Source organism: Myotis lucifugus, unplaced genomic scaffold, assembly GCF_000147115.1.
Source record: "Myotis lucifugus unplaced genomic scaffold, Myoluc2.0 scaffold_32, whole genome shotgun sequence".
Classification (NCBI taxonomy): Eukaryota; Metazoa; Chordata; class Mammalia; order Chiroptera; family Vespertilionidae; genus Myotis; species Myotis lucifugus.
This window is the reverse complement of record NW_005871080.1, coordinates 592,762-619,329: the sequence shown is the minus strand read 5'-3', so window position 1 is coordinate 619,329 and position 26,568 is coordinate 592,762. Positions and strand designations below refer to the sequence as shown.

The 26,568-nt window shown below is 37.2% G+C and overlaps 1 protein-coding gene across 3 annotated transcripts in view; it reads left to right on the top strand.

Annotated features, from left to right (window-relative positions):
* The window catches only part of EPC2 (enhancer of polycomb homolog 2), a 120,664-nt gene that overhangs the window by 40,966 nt on the left and 53,130 nt on the right, over positions 1 to 26,568 (top strand). The window lies entirely within an intron of this gene.

The following is a 26,568-nucleotide window of genomic DNA, read 5'->3' as shown; positions in this document are numbered from 1 at the left end:
TTCAAGTGTTAGTTGCATTTGGAGCATTTGATATTAATGTAGTGTAGGATTTTGTATAGCACTAGTTTTTATAAAATTCTAATTCTGCCTCCTTTATACACTCGTTTCTTTCCATTGTTACTAATTAAATGATCACCATCTCTTGCCTCTTTTAATAACCTCCTAATTATTATATTACTACCCCCATCTCCTTACCCTTTTCTAATTTATCTATTCACAAAGTCCATCACCACCAGAGTGTCTTCCCGAAGTGTCAGTCTAAATCCTACTGTTCTTTATTGTCTACTAGAGGCCCAGTGCATGAAACTCGTGCACTGGTAGGGTCCCTAGTGGCTGCTGGCTGCCAGCCAGGTACTCCCTCCCTTCCCCTGGCCGCCTGCCACTGCTGCTAGCCAGAGCCTCCCTCCCATCCCCCAGCCGCTTGCCAGCGCCGGGGCCTCCCTCTCTTCCCCCGGCTGGCCCGCCCCCTGGTCGAACTCCCAGAAGAACTCCATTCGAGGGGACAATTTGCATACTATGCTTTTATTATATAGGATAGTAGGAGTTTTCAACCAACTCCTCACAGACATGCTACTGTCTTGTCTAATAGTGCACGCACACGCACCCACCCTCGGGTAGTTTGTTAGAATAGAGATTCCAGCATTTTGTTTAGGCCTACCTATCTAATAATCTCTGGTATGCAACTGTTATAAAGAATGTTTTAGCAGTTCCTCAAGTAATTCTGAAACATCTTCAGATTCATAGTCACAGGACTATAAGATCTGTTTTTTAAGTAGATTCCACAATGAATATTTTTTCATTTGTCATCTTTGAAATGAGATTGCATTTTTAAATTGTTATTGACCTGGATTGAAGTTTGGTTTAACTAAAGAGAATTTACATTTGTTTCTGCCAGGCATCTGAGACACTTGCCAATCTGAGAGCATTTTAAATTCTTGTCTTGTTTGTTTTCTTTGTTTGTTTTTGTACCACACTGGTAGCTTTAGTTCAGACTATAGACCTGCTTGGAGTTCAGTTCTCAGGGGGAGATTTTCCCCTTCCTTCTACCTAAGGGCAAGTAGAGAAATGCAAAGTTCTTTGCTTTTCCTTTCTGCATGACCAGTTTATTTTCTTACCGTACACTGAGGTTGTTGCCCTTTGGTAGAGCATGCAGCTTTATGTAGGAGTATACTATGAAGTCTCCTAATAGACTCCAGCATAAAGTTTCTTTTTTCTTCCTTACTGTACATAAAGTCATGGTGCATTTGTAATTGATGTTTTGTGACAGAATTTAGTAATAGCTGGATTCTCCATTTTGAATACAAGCTACTTTGTGATTTATTCCCTGACAGCTCTGTTAACCTCATTTTCTGTTGTTTTTTCCCTTACTCTGTGCAACATAGGCCTTAACTAAAAATCATACACATTTGCCTTGCTTTACATGTCACAATTACTTGCATGTGCTGTTCAAGTCTTCTTTCCCTTCTTATAGCTCATTTAAGGCCTAACTCACTTATAAAGTTTACCTACTTTTCTCATTCTACCTATCTTCTTTGCTTATCTCAGTATTTTGTACATACCTCTATTAGAGGATTCACCATATGTCATTGCAGTTATATGCAGCCATTCTTTCTCTCCTTTTAAACTGTGAGTTCTTTGAGGACAGAAGACTGTTTTCTTTTGTTTTTTTTATCTTTAGAATAAAGTGCATGGCTTATAGATACTCAATGAATGGCATGTTTGTTGACTGATTCAGTTGTTTTTAAATGACTTATAAGTCTGTTAGGTGTCATAACCATTTTCCAGAGACTGAAGCACTCAAGAAAAACACACATGCATACATTATTTGTGATATGTTTCCTCTGTATTCTTTCATTTTGAGTTCCTTTAGCTTATTGAATTTGCCTTATCTTTGCATCAGGAAGGCGATAACTGTTCACAATAGGAATTTTAAGAATTTGTCAAGCTAAAGTATCCATTTTTTATTTTATTTTAATAGTAGTATAGCCAGACAATAGGACTATTTGTAAAATCTATTCTAGGAAACCAAGAAGGAAGAAATTGGGTGTAACCATCCAGGTCAGGCCCATTGGATACAGTAAACATTAATTTTGTATTGGTGTTTATTTGTTTGTTTTTCATTTTATTCTATTATAAGAAATTTGAATAAAAATAACAGAAAATTATTTTAACCTTTTAGTCTATCAGCATATATATTCTATATACTATGCAATTTCATACTATACATACAATTTTTTATTCTGCTTTTCTACTTACGTTTTTTTAAAGTTTCTCAAGTTTTTATATTACATAGTCTCTTATTTTCATTTTCAATGTATACTACTTTTTTATTAAATTGATTTTCCACAATTTGCTTACCTTTGTGATTATTATTGGCTTTAAGGTTATCTGTAGTAAAACTTAATCTTGTGTTATTTAGGTGTTATTTTTTACAGGAAAGCTTAAAAAGTTACTTTTTTATATAACTCCTTTTAAGCCCTTAAATACAAGAAACTTCAGATAATATTGCTCTGGATTTTTCTTTTTCTTCTTTTATGATAGATTTGAAAGAATCCCCATTAGCCTGACTAGAAAAAGACATTGCAAAATTGCCACAGTAAGGTGGCCTAGTGCAGCCCTATCATATTGCTTGCCTGGGGTTTGGCAGAAACCTCTTTATTGGCCCTTCTGCTCTAGCTTCATGCCTTCCGGTCCGTTGTCCACGCAGCCACTGTTGTAATCATTACCGATTTAGAATTTTTCAAAGACTCTGTTGTGAATAGGATAAAATTTTAACATTTGTTGTGCCTGTCCAGCCACAGTTCCCTGTGTGTTCTTTCACTATGACACCAGCCTTACTGAAATGACCTTTTGGAGAGAATTTCCTTTTCTTGACTCTAAGCTCCTGAGGAAGAGAAGCTTCAACTCATTCACCATATAGTTCTTATAGTCCCAACACCTCACACCCCCAATTCCTGTCTTCATACTTTCAGCTATAATAATGAGCTCCTTGCAACTCTCTAACTTACGTCTTATTTTCTAATGCTTCCATGGCTTCACATAGCCCTTTACTTCTCTCTTCCACTTGTTAAAACATAACTTGTTTTCCAAATCTCATCTTTAGGATTACCTTTAAGAGCCTTTTTCTGACCCCTTTAAGTCCTTGGCACTATTTACCTCAAGCTCTCCTGTGCCATGTTTGCACCCTCAGTGTGGCATTGACCGCTTTCAGTTGTGATTGTTGCCCTCTGTTGCTCAGTAAACATAATGCTCATTGAGAGCAGGGGAATTTTTTTCTTTTAATTTCACTGCCTAGTATAGTACCTAGCATGTGGTTAGGTATGTAATTATTTGCTGAGTAAATAAATGAGTGAATGGATAGTGTGGCTAAAAGCATACATATCAGGGCATTTTTTTTGACACCCATCTTGTAGAACTCAAAATTGTATGCAGAATCAAATACAAGAATAAAATTATTGGTGTGTACAGTGAAATTGAGAAATCTGTTGTGTGGAGAATTCAGGGGAAAGGATATGTAGGGTAGAGCCCTCTTGTTATCTGTTAGAGGGGGAGAGGAACTCTCCCAAAGTAAATTGAATTCTGCTGTTTTGTATCTGTGGCCAAGATCTTAAACCCTGGCAAAGTGCCTGTGTGTATACTCTATTGTATACCTCAGTACACTTGAAGCTGGCTCCTCCTCAGTCTGATAAAGCTGACCAGTATACACTGGGAAAAGAAGAAAAATCCTATTTATTTAATGTAAAGTGAACCTGTCTAGTGCACTCGATTTTTAGCAAAAGTGAGACACATGTTGGTCTAACACCCAGCTTCAATCTCATTATCTTGGAATGTCCTTTGCTATTCTCATGAAACAAAAATGATGGTAATTGACCCTTAGCACTGGCAGGACAAACATGTTTTGATTAGAAAGAGTTGGAAAAGATCCCAAATGAAGAGCATTGTTTTGTTTATATAGTAAAACTTCTTGGTGAAAAGGATGCATTGTAGGAACATCATTTTCCTGTAAAATTGTCACTAGGATATGTATTAAGTCAAATTGAGCACAAATCCCATTAGATGACATCACACTTTTAAATAAATGCTAGAAAAACAGTCACAAGTATAAAAGCTGATTGTATCAAATTTGTGGAGAACCACATTCCAGGTGAGGCTGGATTCCAGTTTGGGGTAATTAGAGGGATTATAACAGGGACGATTAGCAAGGCCAGGCATTGAAGGCAGTCCACATTCTGATCAGGTATCTTTAAGTAGTTTTCCTCTTTTCTTGAGATTGAGCTGACCCTCCTTACTTTGGATGAAGCTGTGACTATGGATACTAGGGCTGAAATGGTCAACCATTATCTGGGTACCTACTAATCCAGGAAGGAGAAAGAACTCCAGAACTCAGAAAATATTAAGATAATGCAAGGTGTTTTGGGCAAAAGCAAAATAATCATTTGGCAGCCTGGGATAGAGAGACCAAAGAGAAGTTTGGGGACAAGGAGAGTGCCCCTTGGGCCTATATGCATTTATTTATGTCCACTATGAAAAGAAGTTGTTTGGAGTGACTGAATAAAACACAGTGCAATATATTAAAGACTGGGGTTAAAAGAAATCAGGGAGAAAATAAAAGATAGTACAGTAAGAGGTAAATTTGATGCATAGTGTTACATATTTTAGGCATGATATAATTAGACAAAGCAAAAAAGTAATGTTGGTTTTACGGTGCATATTTCAGTGGATGTTTCCTGGTACTGAAGCATTCAGAACTCTCCTGTGGGGCCACACAAAGAAGATACTGTCATATAACCAGCAGCACACCTGGTTGTGCTAATATGAGTTGCCATAAATAGGCCTTCAGCACATTCACTTAGCAACTAGCATCTCCAGAAAGATTCTTCAGTGACAACACACTGCCCTGAGAGTTGACACCTTTTAGCATCTTATCTGTCTCCCTGTCTATCATAAAAGACTAAATTTTCTTCCCATCTGACCCCAGTAATATAATTTCATGGACTGCCTAGCTATAAAAATATTTTCTCATGCTTATTTCCTGAAAATTTTAATAGACTAAAAGTTTTTTTTCTACAGATATGGGTAAAAAGCATAATAAAATATTTAACATTTACTGATTTTGCCCACATCCCATAGTGTTTTACATATGTTAACCAGTTAATTGCCACACATCCAAAGTGGAAACTATCCCCACACACCACGATATTTTGAATTTAATTAAAAAAATCATCTGATTCTGGAGTTGAATAAAGGATGTCATCTTCTTCTTGGGAGGCGCTTGGTTCAATTATTTCTTCATCTGATGCCATTTATGGGGATTGAATTTTATTTGCACAATATAATGTATTACAACGATAAATTCAATAATAAAATAATAATTTTAATTCTACGGAAATACCAACAAAAGCGAGTGCGAAATAAAAATAAACCGTCAACACGAAAAGCCTCGAAAACACTAAATTTTGTTGATGTGCCAAAGACGAAATCTGTAAAAAAATTAATGAAGAATGCACACACCATGTTTACCATTTTAGGTGTGAAATTCATGATAACACAAGTCTCAAGTGTCGCAGTGTTTATCTCTCACGTGTCTGAGTGGCAGCCCTATATATCGATATTGGAATTTCTTCCACATGTGCTGGAATATTTACGAACTTAGGTTACCATAATTTTCTTTACAAACCCAGAGATGTCACTAACAAGTTTGATTTTAAAATTGGGCGACCAGAGTTGATATGTGAGGTTTGCGGTTATAGACGCGCATGGCATGTGGGAAAGGTCTGCCACTTGTGTCTATAAATGCTTATGGCTACAAAGGGTTAAAATACAAAGGAATCTTATGAGGCAGGTAATACATATATTTTGTTGATGTTGTTAATACTTACTCAAGAATATTTTTCCCATTGATTTTTAGAGAGAGTGGAAATGTGTGTGTGTGTGTGGAGGAGACATCAATGTTGCCTCCTGCACATGCACAACCAGGGTCGGGATTGGGCCTGCAACCCATGTACATGCCCTTGACTGGGAATCAAACCTGGATCATTCGGTCCATGGGCCCACACCCTATCCACTGAGCAAAACTGGCCAGGGCTTTACCTTCTTTTTAAAGGAAGATGATGTAAAGAGCTCAAGGTAGTGCAACCAGCAAATGAAAGCGTCAGAATTAAAACCCAGGACATCTGGCTCTACAAAGTGCATGGTTTACTTTGATATACTGCTTCTCAGTCATGCCTCATTGTTATAAGATACAAATATTGATGTGCATTAAAAAAAATCCATTACTATTCATGTGTGGTTGATAATAGAATCAGCAGTGAGAATAAAGTATTTCTTTTTTGGATGGATACATTGCAGGATAGATGATTGGTTGTCTGCTGATAGAAAAGGGAGATCTGGATGTGAAAGACAGATGTGAACACCTGCTATGACATTTTTCTGGTTTGGCCTGGCAGAGTTGCTTAAATAATGAAGCCTACTGTGCATGGGGATGAGGGAAGGTGCCAGGAAGAGGGAAAAGATTGAAGAAAAGAGAGCCATGAGAGTAATAAAAACACATTTTATAATTTTAAGTTAGTGTGGAGCTCCAGTAAAAAGGAGTGAATTTTATTAGCATTTAAAAAGGCCTCTGATCTAATATTTGTTAAAAAAAACACACACAAAACTTTTCAGTTTTATCAATCAAAGATATTAGGAGGAGAAAGCCACTAGGGTGACAATATGGGGTAAGCCTTGAAGAAAAATTCCCATTCCAGTACATGTGCGCATGTGCATAAGTGTACACACACACACACACACACGCAATATAAGGAATCAGCCAAGAATTTTGGGCTCTGGGAACAGAGCTAGAGAATTGCTTCTGGTGCCTCTGGGTATCCTGACTTTCCAAGTTCAACCCATCTTTGAAGATAATCCTGCAATCCTGATAGAGGGAGGCCCAAGTTTAGAAGACTGTGTGGCAGGTACTGATTTCTAAAACCTCGAACAAAGTGCTGTGCTTGGCAAGCAATAAAATTTGCTTTGGGTGGAATGAACTGGACTGCATAGGACCTTGGTCAGATTTGCTTTATTTTCTATGTTTAACATTATCTGTCATGGTTGTACAGAGGAGCCTGAAATGGATAATAGAAATGATGTAAAAGATGTAAGAATACAAAAGCATTTATAATTTTGTTCATTAAATAATCCAAGATGATTATATTTTAGTGATTAAAATAATTGTTTTCAATATTGGAGAGCGGGGCATCCGACCAACCCCTCCTCCTCTACCAGCAGAGAAGTGCCCAGCTCACTCCCTCGGCCAGTGGAGCAGCGCCCCACCCAGCCCGACCCCTCCACCAGTGGAGCATCATCCGGCCCAACCCCTTCACCAGTGGAGCAGCATCTAGTGGCCTGTCATTATCATCAGCTGAGCAGTGCTAGGCCTGCCCTGCCACCTTCACATGTGGACCACCTGGACACAGGGAGCTGCTACCCCAACCCAGAATGCACGACTGCACGCCCTTGGACGACTGATCCCACTGCTTTGACACACACCTGCCACAGCGAACCAGCACAACCAGTTAACTCTGGATGTACAGGTCAGACCCCATGACTCTGTCTACTTCAACAGTGCCCCGGACTAACGGACTGCTAAAATGGGGAGACAAAGAAACAATCCCAAATGAAAGAAAAGGAGGACTTGCCAGAAAGGTAACTAAACGAAATGGAGGCAAGCAATTTGTTAGATAAAGAATTAAAGGAACAGTTATAAGGGTGCTCAAACAATTTAGGGAGATCTACAAGCAACTAATGAGAATTATAAGGAATTAATGATAACTACACCAACATGAAACGAGATGAAGCAATGAATGAGAATCAATCAAAATGAAGAATGACATAGCTGAAGTAAAGTATACCCTGGAAGGATGCAACAATAGATTAGAAGACGCTAAGGACTGAATCAGCGAATTAGAAGAGAAGGTAGAATAAAATACCCATTCAGAGCTGCAATTGGAAAACAATATTAAAAGTAGGAGAGTTTAAGGAGCGTTGGGACAGCATGAAACATAACAACATTCATATAATAGGGGTACAAGAAGTAGAAGAATCTGAGCAAGGAATAGAGAACCTCTTTGAAGAAATAATGACAGAAAACTTCCCTGATCTGGGGAAGAAAAAAGTCACACAAGTCCAGGAAACAGAGAGTCCCGAACAAGATGAACCCAAAAGGACCCACACCAAGACACGTAATTAAAATGGCAGATGTTAAAGACACAATCTTAAAAGCTTCAAGAGAGAGACAAAGTTTCCTACAAAGGCGCTCCCATTAGACTGTCAGCTGATTTCTCAATAGAAATACTTCAGGCCAGAAGAGAATGACATGAAGTATACAAAATAATGAAAAGCAAGGGATTGAATCCAAGACTACTCTATCAACCAAGGCTATCATTCATAATGAAAGAAATTAGGAGTTCTGCAGACAAAAAATGACTAAGAGTTTATTACCACCAAACCAGCAATGCAAGAAATGCTACAGAGACTTTTGTAACATGAAAGAGAGAGAGAGAGAGGGCAGAACACAGGCGTAAAGAGTAAAAATGGTAATATCTATCAATAATACCCTTAAATAATGGCTTAAATATTCAAATTAAAAGACATAGGGTAGCTGAATGGATAAGAATGTGTGTGTGTGTGTGTGTGTGTGTGTCCTACAAGAGACCCACCTCAGAACAAAAGATTCACACAGATGAAAGTGAAGAGTTGAAGGCATGGAAAAATTTTTTACATGCACATGGAAATGAAAGGAAAACTGGGAAGGATAGTAAAACTCATAATTGACAAAATATACTTCAAAATGAAGACCACTTCATAATACTAAAGGGATTGATACAACAAAGAGAATAAACCCTGGTAAACATATGTGTACCCAATATAGTAGCACCCAATTATATAAAAAAAACTTCTGGGGGACTTAAAGGGAGAGAGGGACAGCAATTCAATCATAGTAGGGAACTTTAACACGCCACTGACATCATGGGATAGTTCTAGACAAAAAAATCAACAAGGAGACAGTGACCCTGAATGACACACTAGATCAAATGGATTTAATTGACATTTACAGAATATTTCACCCCAGAGCTGTAGGATATACATTCTTTTATCTAGTGTACATGGGACATTATCAAAGATAGAGCACATGCTAGCTAGAACACAAACGAAGTCTCTACACATTCAAGAGGATTGAAATCATATCAAGCATCATCTTGGATCACAGTCACATAAAACTAGCGATCAACAAATAAAAACACCCCAAAACAGTCAAGCACATGGAGGCTAAATAGCATGTTATTAACCCTTTGAGTGCCAACCAATATCCTAGGAACTATGCTAAAATTGCCAAGGCATTTTTGCTGATTTTACAGCAGTTTAGGAAAAAAATTATGCGTCACAAGTAAATGAAGTTACGTATTCAATATCTTCCACAAAATCGTCATCTTCACAGCAAGAATTGACATATTTAGCAATATCATCATCACTAATAAAAGCAGACTTAGAACTGGACACTGCAGGAGGAGCGCGATGGCGCTCTGGCACTTTTGGCGAAAGACAGGAGGAGCGTGATCGTGCTCCCCAGCACTCTAGGGGTTAAACAGTGAATGGCTTACCAATGAGATCAAGAAAGGAAAAACTGCCCTAACTGGTTTGGCTCAATGGATAGAGCGTTGGCCTGCAGACTGAAGGGTCCCAGGTTCAATTCCAGTCAAGGGCATGTACCTTGGTTGCGGGCACATCCCCAGTAGGGGGCGTGCAGGAGGCAGCTGATCGATGATTCTCGCTCATCAATGTTTCTAACTCTATCCCTTCCTCTCTGTAAAAAAAAAAATCAATAAAATACATTTTTTAAAAAAGAAAGAAAGAAAGAAAATACTTCCTGGAAACAAACAAAAATGAATGCACAACAGCCCAAAATCTTGGGACACAGCAAAAGCAGTCTTGAGAGGGAAGTTCATAGCATTACAAGCCTACTACAAGAAACAAGAAAAATTGCTCATAAACTAATTCTACAACTTAAAGACTTAGAAAGAGAACAAGAAAAGCCAAGAGTAAGCAGAAGGAAGGAAAAATAAAGATCAGACCAGAAATAAATGACAGACTAAAAAAAAATATAAGATCATTGAAACCAAGAGCTGATTCTTTGAAAAGATAAACAAGATTGGTGAACCCTTAGGCAGACTCATTGAAAAACAAAGAGGGGGGACCCAAATAAAATCAGAAATGAAAGAGGTGAAGTAACAAGGAACACCACAGAAATACAAAGCATTGTAAGCAAATACTGTGAACAACTATATGCCAACAAGCTGAACAACCTGGATAAAATGAACAAATTCCTAGGGAAATACAACCTTCCAAAACTGAATTAGGAAGAATCCGAAAACCTGAATAGGCCAATAACAACTGATGAAATTGAAGCACTAATCAAGAAACTCCTAGCAAACAAAAAGCCCTGGTCCAGACAGCTTCACAGGGGAGTTTTACCAAATACTCAAAGAAGAACTAACACCTATCCTCAAACTATTCCAGAAAATTCAAGAGGAAGGAATACTTCCAAGCTCATTTCTTGAGGCCAACATTATCCTAATTCAAAAACCAGTTAAAAACACTACAAAGGAAGAATTATAGGCCAATATCTCTGGTGAACATAAATGCTAAAATCCTCAACAAAATATTAGCAAATTGGATCCAGCAGTATATTAAAAAGATCATATACCATGACCAAGTGGGATTTATTCAGGGGATGCAAAGCTGTTAAAATATTTTCAAGCCAATAGATGTGATAAACAAATTGAATGGAAAAATCACATGATCATATCAATAGATGGAGAAAAAAAGGATTCGATAAAATCCAACACCCATTTTTGATTTAAAAAACTCTCAAAAAAGTGGGACTAGAGGGATTATACCTCAACATAATAAAGGCCATGTACGACAAACCTACAGCCAACCTCATACTCGGCAAAAACTAACTATTTCCCCTAAGAACAGGAATACGACAGGAATGTCTGCTTTCACCACTCTTATTCCACATGGTACTGGAAGTCTTAGCCACAGCAATCAGACAAGAAGAAAAACTAAAAGGCATCCAAATTGGAAAGTAGGATGTAAAACCATCATTAATCACAGATGACATGATATTATGCATAGAAAACCATAAAGACCACCAAAAAAACTACTAGATTTAATAATTGATTTTGGCAATGTAGAAGGATACAGAATTATCACCCAGAAGTCATTGGCATTTTTATATACCAATAATGAAATCTCAGAAAGAGAGACTAAGAAAATGGTTCCATTTACCATTGCAACTAAAATGTTAAGATACTTAAAAATAAACTTAACCAAAGACCTATGGAACGTTGAAAAAAGAGATGGGAAATATAAATAAGTGGAAGGTTATACCATGTTTTTGGATTGGTAGGATCAACATCATTAAAATGTCCATACTACCCAAAGCAATTTATAGATTCAGTGTGATCCCTATTAAAATACCAATAGCATATTCCACAGATTTAGAACAAACACTCCAAAAATTTTCGTGGAACCAAAAAAAAGCAACAGCAATCTTAAGAAAGAAGAACAAAGTTGGAGGGTTCACAATACCAGATATCAAGCTGTATTACAAAGCCACTGTAATCGAAACAGCCTGGTACTGGCACAAGAACAGACATAGATCAATGGAACAGAACAGAGAACCTGGAAATCAACGCCAGCCATTATGCTCTAATTATATAGAGTCTAATATTTCATAAAGGAGGCAAGGGCATGCAGTGGAGTAAAAACAGTCTCTTCGATAAATGGTTTTGGGATAATTGGACAAGTACATGTAAAATGATGAAACTAGACCACCAACTTACACCATATACAAGAATAAGTTCAAAGTGGATAAGATTGAAATGTAAGTGGTGAAACCGTAAAAATTCTTGAAAACGTTGGCAGCAAAAAAGCTGACATCTCAAGTAGCAAAATTTTCAGATACATCTAGGGCAAGAAAAACAAAGGGAAAAAAAACAAATGGGACTACATCAAAATAAAAGGCTTCTGCACAGCAAAAGAAACCACCATCAAAATGAAAAGGGAACCCACTGTATGGGAAAAACATAATTTACAATGATACATCTGATAAGGGGTTAATTTACAACATATATATGAATAATCTGATATTAATGGGACATTGCAGCTTTGGTATTTATTTAGTTATTGACTGTTTTAACTTGTATCAAGTTATGTGATTCATGTAGATTTTTAGATCTGTGGGGGGAAATCATACCTGATTTACATGATTACTTGAAAAATAAAATGAAATACTGTTAGAAACATAGATGAGAAACATCAATTGGCTGCTGCATGCCCCCTACTGGGGATGGAGCCTGCTACCCAGGCATGTGCCCTGACCTCTTGGTGCATGGGTCAGTGCTCAACCACTGAGCTACACCAGCCGGGCCACACACCTTACTTTTTAAAAAAAATCACTATTGCATTACTTAGGTCCTATCTAATATAATTAAGCTATATCCCCTCTCTAATGATGAAAATCTCTACCTGAAAGATTCAGAGAATTCACTTACCCATTCTCATAGTATGTGGTTCCCATAGTTGTAATCATTGCTACTAATTTTTGCTAGTAATGCTTATTATTTATATCAGATGTTGATTCTTCAAAGAGGGAGAGAAATGTCAGTTGGCTGGCCAGCAAAAACACTAATAAGAGTGTTTATAGTATAAACCTGGAGCTTTTTTTAGTCAAGTAGAGCAACTTGAATCACTGTGTGATCTTGTGGAAAGTAGCCTTGGACTTCTCTGCACTTTTTATATTTGTACATTGGGGAGGGAGTGTAAGGAAGGTCTCTGGCCAAGTCATAACTGTAGGAAATCTCAGAGAATCAAAGTCAAGGTTCACACTCTTGACTTTCAACATTAATGATCTCGGTACAATATCCAAGAACTGCTTGGCTTGGAAGCTATCAGAACCTTGGAGAGCTCCAAATAAAAGAAGAGATGGTGCTTGGGTTGCTTCTGAACTTTGAGAAACACTTGCTTGTCAGTAACTATTTTTTAAAGTTATGTGAAGCCTGAGAAAAAGATTTACAAATTTTATTTATTTTTAAAATATTTTTATTGCTTTTTAGAGAGGAAGGGAGAGGGAGAAAGAGAAATATCCATGTGAGAGTAGAACATCGATTGAGCCACAACCTGGACATGTGCCCGGACTGGGAATTGAACCAGCAACCTTTTGGTGCACAGGATGATGCCCAACCAGCTGAACGACAGCCAGGGCAACTTACAAATTTTAAAAGTTCAGCCAGTTATCTTACATTAGACATAAGTAAAGTTTATAATATTTTAAGAGCAAGGACTTGGGTTTAGATCAGAGGTTCTCAAAACATTGTCCATCATAACTTGGGAACTTGTTAGAAATGCAAATTCACAAGCCATTTCCAGATCTACTGAGTCAGAAATGGGTGCTCAAGCTCAGTAATCTGTTAACAAGCCAAACAGATGATTGTGGTGAATGCTAAAGTTCGAAAAACACTGGTTTAAAAGCTTTAATGAAAACCCACCTCGTGGGAAAACATATTTGCCAACGTCATATCTGATAAGGGCTTAATCTCCAAAATTTATAGGGAACTCATACAACTTAACAAAAAGAAGATAAACAATCCAATCAAAAAATGGGCAAAGGATCTAAATAGACACCTTTCAAAAGAGGACATTCAGAAAGCCAAGAGACATATGAAAACATGCTCAAAGTCACTAATCATCCGAGAGATGCAAATCAAAACAACAATGAGGTACCATCTCACACCTGTCAGAATGGCCATCATCAACAATTCAACAAACGACAAGTGCTGGAGAGGATGTGGAGAAAAAGGAACACTTGTGCACTGCTGGTGGGAATGCAGACTGGTGCAGCCACTATGGAAGTCAGTATGGAGGTTCCTCAAAAAATTGGAAATGGAACTCCCATTTGACCCTGTGACCCCACTTCTAGGAATATATCCCAAGAAACCAGAAACACCAATCAGAAAGGATATATGCACCCAGATGTTCATAGCAGCACAATTCACCATAGCTAAGATCTGGAAACAGCCTAAGTGCCCATCAGTAGATGAATGGATTAGAAAACTGTGGTACATCTACACGATGGAATACTATGCTGCTGTTAAAAAGAAGGAACTCTTACCATTTGCAACAGCATGGATGGAACTGGAGAGCATTATGCTAAGTGAAACAAGCCAGTCAATGAAGGAAAAATACCACATGATCGCACTCTTTCATGGATAATTAAGACCATTACAAACTTTTGAACAATAATAAATACAGTGGCAGAGCTGCCTCAAACTGTTTGACGGACTGCAGTGGGAAGGCCAGGGAGGGTAGGGGGACAGGAGGGAGGGGAGTAAGAGATCAATCGAAGGACTTGTATGCATCCATATAACCATAACTAATGGACATAAGACACTGGGGGGTAAGGGAGGGCAGGGGCCTGTCAAGGGCGGGTGGGAAAAAAAGGACACTTATGTAATACCCTTTGTAATACTTTTAGCGAAAAAAGAAAAAAAAAGCTTTAATGATATTCTCATGTCAAGGAGAGACTTCTGAGCCTTTGCCAAGTCCCATGTTTAAGAAATATATGGGGTCTTAGGAAGATGGTTTATTCAAACTGCTTCCGAGTTCATGATTCTGCCTAATCAGAGCCCATTTTCGTGTACACTAGGTTCCATGTACTGAGGTCTAGATGTGCAATATGTAAAACCATTTAACTCTGCTTATTTATTTATTTTTTAATCCTCACCAGAGGATATTTTTTCCATTGATCTTTAGAGAGAGAGAAGAAGAAGAAGGAAAAAAAAGGAACATCGATGTGAGAGAGACACAGGAACTGGTTGCCTTCCACACATGCCTGACTGGGGCTGGGCATGGAACCTGCAACCAAGGTACATGCTGTTGGCCAGGAATTGAACCCAGAACCCTTCGGTTCATGGGCCAATGCTCTAACCACTGAACAACCAGCCAGGGCTAACTCGCTAACTCTGCTTTTTTAAAATAAATGTGTGTACACACACACACACACACACACACACACACTCCTTATATATGCATATACAACTTCTATGGACATACAGTTCTGAATTTTTGTTGTTTAAAGGTGGACTTAGATTATATACTAGTAGTGTCCTATCACAGGTAATTTTTATCTCTTGCACTTAAGCATATGCCTTATGGTATTGATATCTATTCTAATTTAGAAGGGAGTCTGTCAAGCATATTGTACTTGAGGTATCGTCAGTGTGTGTTAGTGGGTTCATAAAATTAATAAACATAATTTGTTGTATAAGAAAGGAAGTGAAGAGTTGGAAGGTGAGATAGACCAGCAAGAACACCAGTTCTTTTAATGATACTGTTGAAAGTCATCACAACTCATGACATTGACATTTCAGCCATGCAGAAAGACCCTGGTGGTTCTGTGTTTCTATGCGCTTCATATTTCATGTTATTTGGCCAGAGCCTTAACACTGGCCCACACACTACTCTGAAATTTCAAGAAAATAACTGATTCAGTTAAATAACAATCCCAAGGTAAAAGTCTTAATAGGTGACGACCCACTTAAACTCAGAGTCTGCTCTTCTGTCCAAAGCCACTGAAACCTGATATCCCCCTTCACGCATCCCCGAGTTCCCAATATGCCTGCCATCTTCTTACAGGTGTCCATAGGTCCACATGAATGGAACTCCTGCTAAAAACGTCTTCAACCAATCAATACCTGCCAACAACGTCAGTCAGGAGGCATCTGTTTAAGCCCCTGAATCGGTCAGCATAGGTTATGCACTCATTTCTAGATTTAAACAGTATTCGGTTACTATTCTCACCTTATTCTTAAGAGGCAAGGGAAGAGCATGCAAATAGAATGTCCTGCTGCACGAAATTAGGGGTGCTTGAAAACATTTTATTAACCAGAATTTGGCTGCATAACTGGGTCTAGCTCACCCTCACCCTTCATAACTAAATCAGAACTATATGGTCTTACCTGGCCAAGGGATGATTGGAACTGTCACCTAGAGCTGCCCTTCTCAGAACAAAGAGCACATTGTGAATTTCTGATGGCAATGCAGTGATGTTTGTGGTTGATCCTTTAGTGCAAAGGACAGAGGGGGGAAATAATTTTTTAAACCAAGACAAGGGGAATCTGAAGTGCTGGAAGAGGCAAGGTCTGTTTATCTGGAAGCCTGTCTGTGCCTATGTAAAAGCAACAGTACCCTGCAGTCCCATGGAAGGTTTGAAGTGGTTCGGCCACTCTTGGACATTAAATGGCTAAATGAAATCCTGAAGAGGAGACAAAGGAAGCAAGAGTTAAACATAACAAGAACATGTAGGTGGCAGAGAACCTGGACAAGGGGCCATTTGTCAGGTCTCTGGTTGACACCCCAATGGACATACTTACAATTCAGTTGTTGAAACATAAAAGGAAAGAAACTTTTTCAGGAGAAAAAACTACCCTGTAGTCTTTCAAAACAGTGTTCTCTCACAGCCTTCCTTGGCTATTTTAAACCCATGCCATATGAATACAGACCTACCCTGTCCAGTGAACTCTTAGAATGCTTCTTTTTGCGTCAAAAAATTATCATTGCTAATTCTTAGCTAAATGTTGGAAATTTTGACTTGAAATAACTTTAAGAAAATATTGTCTTTGTTCATTTTAATTTTTAACGTTTGTTTTTAACAAATCCTTGAGTATCTGATGCACTAGGTTCACAATAGCTTGTTTTATAAATATTTTAGTCAACTGATAATTATTTTATCTGTATATTATTTTGTATTACCTTTGATTATTAATGTAATTTATAAGCTTGAACCTTTAAATCCAAAGTCAAAAACAATATTTTGATTTATCTATATTTTTGTTCCTTTTAATATTGAAAGCATTTTTTATTGCTGCTGTTATGATTAGAAGTGTTTAATTGAACATCTGTGTGGCATAATGGGAAAAGTATTGAGCTCTGAGTCAAAGCCCTCAAACCTGTGCTCAACTCACTAAGGTCCTTAATCAGTCATAGTTTTCTGATCTGTAAGATAAGGTTTTTCTAGTTCTGCAGTGTGTAACTTTGTATACGTCTAAATTAACTGATATGTTTGATCTTGACTTTAGCTTGCTTTCTTGTTGCTGTTAATCCTCACTGGAATATATTTTTTCCATTGATTTTTAGAGAGAGTGGAAGGGAGTAATGGGAAGGGAGAGAGGGAAAAAGAGAAACATTGATGTGAGAGAGATACATTGATTGGTTGCCTCTGGCACACGATCCGCCCAGGACTGGGGATCAAACCTGCAATCCATGTGAGTGCCCTTGACTGGGAATCAAACAAGATCCTGCCACTGCCCCCTGCTCTAACCATTGAACAACGTGGGCCAGAGCTGTTTTGTGTATGTGTTTTTAAAAAACAATGACCCTAGTAGTGGTATACCAGAAAGAGAAAAGTTCACAGGAAGGAGTAGGGTAGGGGGAGTTAAAAGAGGGAAAAAATTCAAAATGGATTCCAGTAATAAAAAACCTAAAAAGATGAAAACTATCCGAGTTTTATTTTATGACATTGAGATTTTTACTTTTTAAGTATTGCTTCAGTAACCATATTTAGTTATATAATTTTCCCCCACACCTGGTGTTTTTCCACCAACATGAGGAAAGGGAATAATGTGATTAATTGAACATCTGGGTTCTGGTTTGTGACTGACTACCCTTAGGAACTATGAATTTTTAAGATTTTTACCTCTGTTTACTGGAGAAGAGATAGCTACTATGTAATTTGAGTAAAGCTAATTGGAATCTGGATCTCCCAGCATAATTTTGTTTATTCTATTTTCCTCTTGACAAGTTGCACATAAATTACAATTTTTTTAAGACTCAAGAGCACTTGAACTGGGCATCCCCATGCATCCTTTCTGATGTTAGTGCCTAACATATTATAGACCAGTGGTTCTCAACCTTCCTAATGCCGCAACCCTTTAATAAAGTTCCCCGTGTTGTGGTGACCACCAACCATAAAGTTATTTTCGTTGCTACTTCATAACTGTAATTTTGCTACTGTTATAAATCGTAATGTAAATATCTGATATGCAGGATGTATTTTCATTGTTACAAATTGAACATAATTAAAGCATAGTAATTAATCACAAAAACAATATGTAATTATATATGTGTTTTCCGATGGTCTTAGGCGACCCCTGTGAAAGGGTCGTTCGATCCCCAAAGAGGTCTCGACCCACAGGTTGAGAACCTCTGTTATAGACCCTCAATAATACAGGTTGAACTTAAGAGAAAAATCAGCTTGTAATTAAAAAACTCTGAAAGTATAGGAAATGTTGTCTCCATTCTCACTGCATTTTGTGTCTATGGCAGCCATGGGCAAACTACTGCCTGCAGGCCGGATCCGGCCCGTTTGAAATGAATAAAACTAAAAAAAAAAAAAAAAAAAAAAGACCGTACCCTTTTATGTAAAGATGTTTACTTTGAATTTATATTAGTTCACACAAACACTCCATGCTTTTGTTCCGGCCCTCCGGTCCAGTTTAAGAACCCATTGTGGCCCTCAAGTCAAAAAGTTTGCCTACCCCTGGTCTATGGCCTCTTTATTTTCTTTAATTCCTATTTAGAAGACAAGCAACTTTAGGTAAAAAATGTTCCTAATAAAAATGGAGTAATTTTTATAGTAAAAGACATTTAAAATCAGGACTTGCCATTCTCATATCTTATATCACTTTATCCACTTGTGAAACAGTTTTAAATCTGTTTTGCTTACAGTTTGTTGCTATTTTAAATCAGAGAAAATATGTATGTAGATGAATGAATTTTTATGTTAATTTTTTTAATTTAAAAGTAAAGGTAATTGTTAGCGAGTGAGAGAAGTATTTGATAGATATTAACAAAAGTAAAAAAAAAAAAAATAAGCAATGCATCTGTCTGCCCCTTCATTGGAAGTATACAAGATGAATTTGAAAGCCTTTTTTTTCTTGTTTTAAAACTTGATTATAATTTTAAACTAGTTTTTTTTCTATGAACTGTCTCTTGAGGTGTTATTTTTTTTGTTTTAATAGACTACTTTATTATCTGAACTAAGATGGAAGGGAGGAGCTTGGCCTCTCTGGGTGTTGGTCTTCCTTAGATGGAATTCCAACTTATTTTCCAGGACAAAGTTATCAGCTTTGCCACTTGGGCCACACTAGCCAGACCTTAAAGCAGTGCTCTTAAGAAGCTTTCTCTGCTCTGGAGGAGGAACTCCTTCAGAAATTTTTATTCTTAATCATATTTCTCTTGAAATTTTTTTATTGTTTTTGTTTAAAATTTCCTCAGCAGTCAGCTTTGCCCCATGTGATTCAGGGGCATTGTGTAGTGGCACCTTGTACCATTGCTAGGTATTGTGTGCTATGGATGAGCACAATGCTGTTTCTCATTAGGGTCTTAGTGCAGACCATTTATTACTAGATACATTGTAGTCTACACAGATGACCCTCGTCTTACCCATTGTTTAGAAAGATGCCCATTACTGTATGCTGGGTAGAAGGAAGAAATGCTAAGCCCCATTGGTGTAAACTGCTGTCCTGTGCCTCTGCAAGGTTTTGAAATTGCGGGTATGTACATGGATGATGAGTATATAGAGCTTCTTTGACAAATCATCATATTAATGATGTTTTCTGAACAGTTGTACTTAAATACTCTAGAGTGCATTCTTGTTCCTTTAGTCAGACAGCTTTCTGGAGCCTGTTAGCAGTATACGCATTTGGTGTTTCCATCTCCTTCATTGTGAATTTTTTAGATTTCTTAGTATGTGAGGTGCACATTCAAAAGATGATAGTGAATGTTGGTAGTGTACTCTCTGGTCACTCTTTCTGGTGGCAGATGGCCTTTCCTTTTCCTCTCTCTTCGTAGGAGTCATACTGTGTGGTACCTGGTAGGACAAAAAGATCATGAGGCATTATTATTTCCAAATTTGTTTTAAAATATTTGTCCCTTTGGAAGGGAAATTGATTCTTTCTCATCAGTAGCACACACTGTCTAGCTGTGGTACAAGTCCATTTCAAAATACTAAAATTCAGATGTATCCAATTAAGCTCTTTATCACAGGCAACCAAAAGAAGGGTGACATGTAGCCAAACTGCTCCTCTAGATCAGAGGAAAGAAAAAACCCTAAACTGGATATGGCTACATAATTCAAAGAATGTAGGGCAAGCATGTCGAACTCGCAGCCCGAGGGCCACATGTGGCCCACAACGAATATTTTTGCAGCCCAGCCAATATAATGGTATGTAAGAAACGTTTTAGTAAACATTTTGTAACTTAATTTTTACAATATCCTGTTATACATAATTATTAATAACGAACTACAATGTTCGCTAATGACTGATTACTATAATCGTGGTGCATTCATTTCCTTTACGCACCTTAATGCGCAGGCGCACCATTTCCACTAACACTAGCAGCGAATATTTGAGCAGCTGATTGCCACGTCATTAGTCTCGTACTGACTTGTTTGGTGTGCGCAACAGGAAATATTTTGCTTTCGGAAAATAAGAAAAATAGGTTTATTTGCGTTACACTTAATTTGTGCAGTTATTCAGTGTCTGGTAAGTTAATGTTCAAGAAAGTATTAATTTTTATTAAAATGTTCTATTATTTTATGTTAATGATTACTTATTTATTGCAGCCCTTTGTATTCAGCATGTCTCTATTGAAATAAACCTACGTTTCTATGAAAATTGAAGCTTTTGTTTTTTGGTGGCCCACACAAACTTAAACCTTGTTTATTTGGCCCTTGTTAGCCTTTGAGTTTGACATGCTTGATGTAGGGCAATACTTTGTTGGAAGATGAACAAACAATGTTCTAAGCCCAATGACCACATGGTATATGTGTTTCCGAGAAAAATTACAAAGTTCTTTTCCAATCCGAGAGTGTTTCCAAGTAAAAGCCAGTACTGTTATATTTAAAATGAGGGACTACAAAGCCTCCAGGACAGGGATTCATGGTTTCATCTACTGTACTGAACTCTCTGATACATTAAGTAAGCCCTTGATAAATTGAATTAGTGTTAGGCCAGGCATTTTGTGATTCACTCTGTAAACTGTACATGTAGTGAGTTAATTTTTAAAGTTAGTCCAGATTCTATCAAACCATTTGCAGGTTCAAGTCTTATCAATTAAAAGCACATTTTCTAGTCCTGCTGGTGTTGCTCACTGCTTAGTAGATTGACCTCCTATGCACCAGGAGGTCACCCGTTCAATTCCAGGTCAGGGCACATGCCCCGGTTTTGGTTTCAGCCTTGGTCTCCAGTGGGGGCATGCAGGAGGCAGCCAGTCAATCATTGTTTTTATCTCTTCTTCTCCATTCCTTTCTCTTTAAAAAATCAATATCATCCTCATAAAAATAACCATTAAAAAATTCACATTGGCTACAAATCAGTATTAAGAAATAAGCCAGAAAAATAGGTGTTGCAGCTCTTAGTAGGTTTTAGCCTTGGAGAAACAGAAAGAAGTACTTTTTTGCAATGTACCTTACAGTTTTCAGTTAGTCATAATTGGGACTACTTGAAAGTATTTAAACTAAAAACTTGATTTCTGTATACTCTGATCATTAAGAGCATTAATACTTAAAATACCTATAAAATTGTATTGTGCTTTGCTTTCATTTATGCTACGTTACAGAATAGTCTTGATCTACTAATGGAGTAGTGTTGAGTTATAGCAGCCTACCTTTATTGAGCACTTTTCCTCTATACTGGGCCCTATGATGTACAAGTTATTTAATTTAACCCTGACAAGAATCTTATGAGATAGGTGCATTTATTCGTCTTGTTTTATAGCCACGAATCTGTTCTCCACCTCTATCATTTTAAGAATCTATTTATATAAAAACCCTGGGTGTAACATCACAACCCGAGGCTTGACCAACCGTAAGAAAGTCAGTCCTGCAGGGGTTGTCTTGGCAATGGCTGTGCCCTCCCCAAGCTGTTTCCCAGAGCTGTTTCCGGTAAGGGCGAGGTTTGAGGCAGGAACCGGCCCTCGGAGCGTGGACCCACTGAGTCCTGGGTGACTTTGCCGAGGACTGCGCCCTCCCGGAGCTATTTCCGGCGAGGGCGAGGTTTGAGGCAGGAAACGGCCCTCAGAGCATGGAGGCATATCTTTATAAAGTGTGCCGCGCCAGCACGGCCAAGGGTGAACCTGAGTGGGGGCGGCTGAAAGGCTTAGAAAAGACAGACAAAAGAATGAAAGCTGGGTCTTGGTGGGACGCTACTTCTCTGAGAGACAGCGCCCACGCCCACAGCCATGTCCTTATTTTATAGCAGATGCTACGAGACAAAGTAAGGGCGTGGTCAAGATGTTTACAACCTTTCTCATGGGTTTCGATCCTACTCAGTTACATGCACCTGAACTCTATTGAGCCCACATCACTCAGGCATGTGGGGCCACATGTTCGGACCATAGGTTCAAGCTTACAACTATAGCTGTTGGCTGTAATTGTGCTGGGAGGGCCCTGCCCTCCAAGCTGGGACTTGCACGTGGCAATGAGAGGACTGTGCCCTCTCATTAGTCCAAGGCTTGAACCTGTCCAAAACACTGTAGCGGCTCCCCACAGTAAAGTTTTAATACATTATATTAGAGGTTGTGGTGGTACTGTTTTACCCACAGCATCTACAGGAATTGCTGCAAATTTACTTCTCGGTGGAAGCACCTTTCATTCCCAATATAAATTACCCATTCCACTAAATGAAACTTCAACTTCTAGACTCGATATAAACAGTGAAGTTGCTAAAACTATTAAAAAGGCCCAACTTCTCATTATTGATGAATGCACCATGGCATCCAGTCATGCTATAAATGCCATAGACAGATTACTAAGAGAAATTATGAATTTGAATGTTGTATTTAATGGAAAGTTCTCCTTGGAGGGGATTTTCGACAATGTCTCAGTATTGTACCGCATGCTATGCGATCGGCCATAGTACAAACGAGTTTAAAGTACTGTAATGTTTGGAGATGTTTCAGAAAGTTGTCTCTTACAACAAATATGAGATCACAGGATTCTGCTTATAGTGGATGGTTAGTAAAACTTGGAGATGGCAAACCTGATAGCAGTTTTCATTTAGGAATGGATATTATTGAAATCCCCTGTGAAATGATTTTTAATGGATCTATTATTGAAGCTACCTTTGGAAATACTATATCTGTAGATAATATTAAAAATATATCTAAACGTGCAATTCTTTGTCCAAAAAATGAGCAGCACGTTCAAAAAGTAAACTAAGAAATTTTGGATATACTCGATGGAGATTTTCACACATATTTGAGTGATGATTTCATTGATTCAACAGAAGATGCTGAAAAGGAAAATTTTGCCATCAAATTTCTTAATAGTATTACTCCTTTGGGAATGCCGTGTCATAAATTAAAATTGAAAGTGGGTGCAATCATCATGCTATTGAGAAATCTTAATAGTAAATGGGGTCTTTGTAATGGTACCAGATTTATTATAAAAAAATTACGACCTAACATTATTGAAGCTGAAGTATTAACAGGATCTGCAGAGGGAGAGGTTGTTCTGATTCCAAGAATTGATTTGTCCCCATCTGACACTGGCCTCCCATTTGAATTGATTCAACGACAGTTTCTGGTGATGCCAGCATTTGCGATGACTATTAATAAATCACAAAGACAAACTCTAGACAGAGTAGGAATATTCCTACCTGAACCCGTTTCGCACATGGTCAGTTATATGTTGCTTTCTCTCGAGTTCGAAGAGCTTGTGATGTTAAAGTTCTAAATACTTCATCACAAGGGAAATTAGTCAAGCACTCTGAAAGTGTTTTCACTGTTAATGTGGTGTACAGGGAGATCTTAGAATAAGTTTAATCACTTTATCAGTCATTGTTTGCATCATGGTTTTTATATCATGTTTTTGTTGTTTTCATATCATGTTTTTGTTGTTATATCATGCCTCTGTTGTTGTTATATCCTTTTGTTACTGTTTATTTATTAATAAATTTATATATTATTTTCATATACATTTTACTAATTTCCTTTCATCTCTCACACTTCTATTATAGAGAAAGGGCAAATAGCAATATTAAAATATTTCCACTAATTATTTCCCTTTTAATGTGCATGAATTTCGTGCACCGGGCTACTAGTATATATATAAAATCCCTATTATGCAAATAGACCAATCTGATGAATATGTGATGGTATTTGCTGATTTAAATTTGCCTTTCCTCAGTTACAAGGAAGATTATACGTTTTTATATCAATGACCTTTTCTTATTTCTGGGTTCATTTTTCTCTGTTATTTTCTTACTGATTTTTTTAAAGAGGTTGTTTATATAGTTTTAAAAACATTTTTTATGGAAAATTTTCCAACATGTTCAAAAGTAGAAATAATAGTATAATAAATTTTCATGTACTCATCACTCAACATTGGCAATATTGTTCCTCTACATCTTTACCCCCCACTCTTTGATTTTATAACCATTCCAACATCATTTCATCTGGGAAGTTTTAAACATAATCACAGTACCATTCTCACGCCACCACTTTAAAGAAAACAGCATTTTAAAAAATATCACAAAATAGTGTGCACATTTTTTGATTGTCTTAAGTGATCACCCTTTCTCTTTTATCTTATTTAAAAAATAACAGCTGATCATTTTGAATTGGGATCTAGGAAACTTCCATAATTTATAATTGGTTAATCAGTTTCTAAAGATTCTTTTAATTGGGAATTGAACTTTTATCTTGCCTTTCCTATGAACTATATCTCAGGATTTCTACATATTTGAAGAGGGGGATGTTTCTCTTAATAGCATTATTCCAGCTAAAGTAAAACAAAAAAGAATGATAAAGTGTCACTATTTTTCAACCCCTAATGAATTAATGGATCAAGTCAGTGATCATTAATGGTTGCCAATATCACAAAAGGAGAGGCAACCAAAAATTATATGCTTCCTGGTGAAGGATGGTTTCTTAGTACTCTCTAAAGGTGATTGTGAAGATGTTTGTTTTGTTTTAGAATCCTTATGAATCATGGACTTACACATTTTTATTATATTTCAATTTACTGCATTATTATCCTCATTGATACTCATATATACGACTGTCTTTGGTCAGTAGGAAAAAATATTATTCAAGTTAACTTCTGAGTCTTTTTGACATTACCAGACCAAAAAGCAAGAAAACTAACAGTTATTGGCTCACCTAGTACAGGGGTGGGTAAAAATAGGTTTACAGTTGTAATAAAAAGAAAACAGTAATTAATAATACAAGAATAAACTTTCATGTACTCAAAACTGTAAACCCACATTTGCCAAACCCTGTATTTCCTGGCTCAGATCTGAAAGTATCTATTTCTCCATAGAGCTTTTGTTCCTATCAGTGACAAATCATATTTGGAGACTACATTCAGGGCACTGGGTTGGCCATTGTCTCTAAGACTTTTTAGTGGACCTCACTAGGAAATAGGTACTTAAAAATTTTTAAGATAAAATATATCATGAGTTTATATAATATTTCTTACTCTAACACATGACAACAGTGTTTTAATCTTATGCATTTACAACTTTCTTCCACATCTATTAGTTCTCAAGGACATCTACCTAATTCCCTGTTTTATCTCACTTTACACCACAATAGTCTCAGAATTATAATGCCAACACTTACACCAACAATATAATTACTGAAAGCAATTTGAAGGATTTTTGGTTGGTTGGTTTTGCTTTTAGTCCTTAGAGTATTTCCCACCAGAAATATTACTTTATTGTATTTTAAAGGTGCTTGCAATAGAACTCAAATGACAATTGGGTTTATTTGTTCTATTTAATTTTTATTCTTAGGAATTTTGTCCAAGATTTTATTGTTTCATAATTATGTAAAATATTTATATGGTTCTAAAACTACCTATAAAACAAGGCATGGTCAAAGAAGTCTAGTTGCTGTTCCTTGTATGTTTGTGTGTGTGTGTGTGTGTGTGTGTCCCCCATTCTGTTTCTTCCTCCTCTTATAGTTAACCATTTCTTAAAATTTTATGGTTTGGGTTATTGTTTTATTTGAAGATTGATAAGTATGCCAATGAAAGGAAAATAGAGGCTAGAAACACACTCATCCACACACATATGTGTAAATTTTATATATGACCAAAGAGGCACTACAAATCAGTGGGGAAATGATTGAAATATTTGATAAATAGTTCTGGGACAGTGTGGTTATCCATATAGAAAAACATAAAACTAATATATAAATATTAAAAGACAGTGTTAACATGTTTAGGGGGAAAATGTGAGGATAACTTTATGACCTAAAGTTACAGGTTTTTTTAAGGTAAAGAGCAGAAACCATAAAGGAAAGATTGCATTATAGTAAAACCTTAAATTTCTATACCACAAAAGAAAAGAACGACAACTAAAAAAGGAGAAATAAATGCACTCCTTTCAGGCAAGTTGGAGTAAAAGGAAAACAGCATGGACTTCTGGATCCAACAGACTTGGATTCAAATTCTGTCTGTGT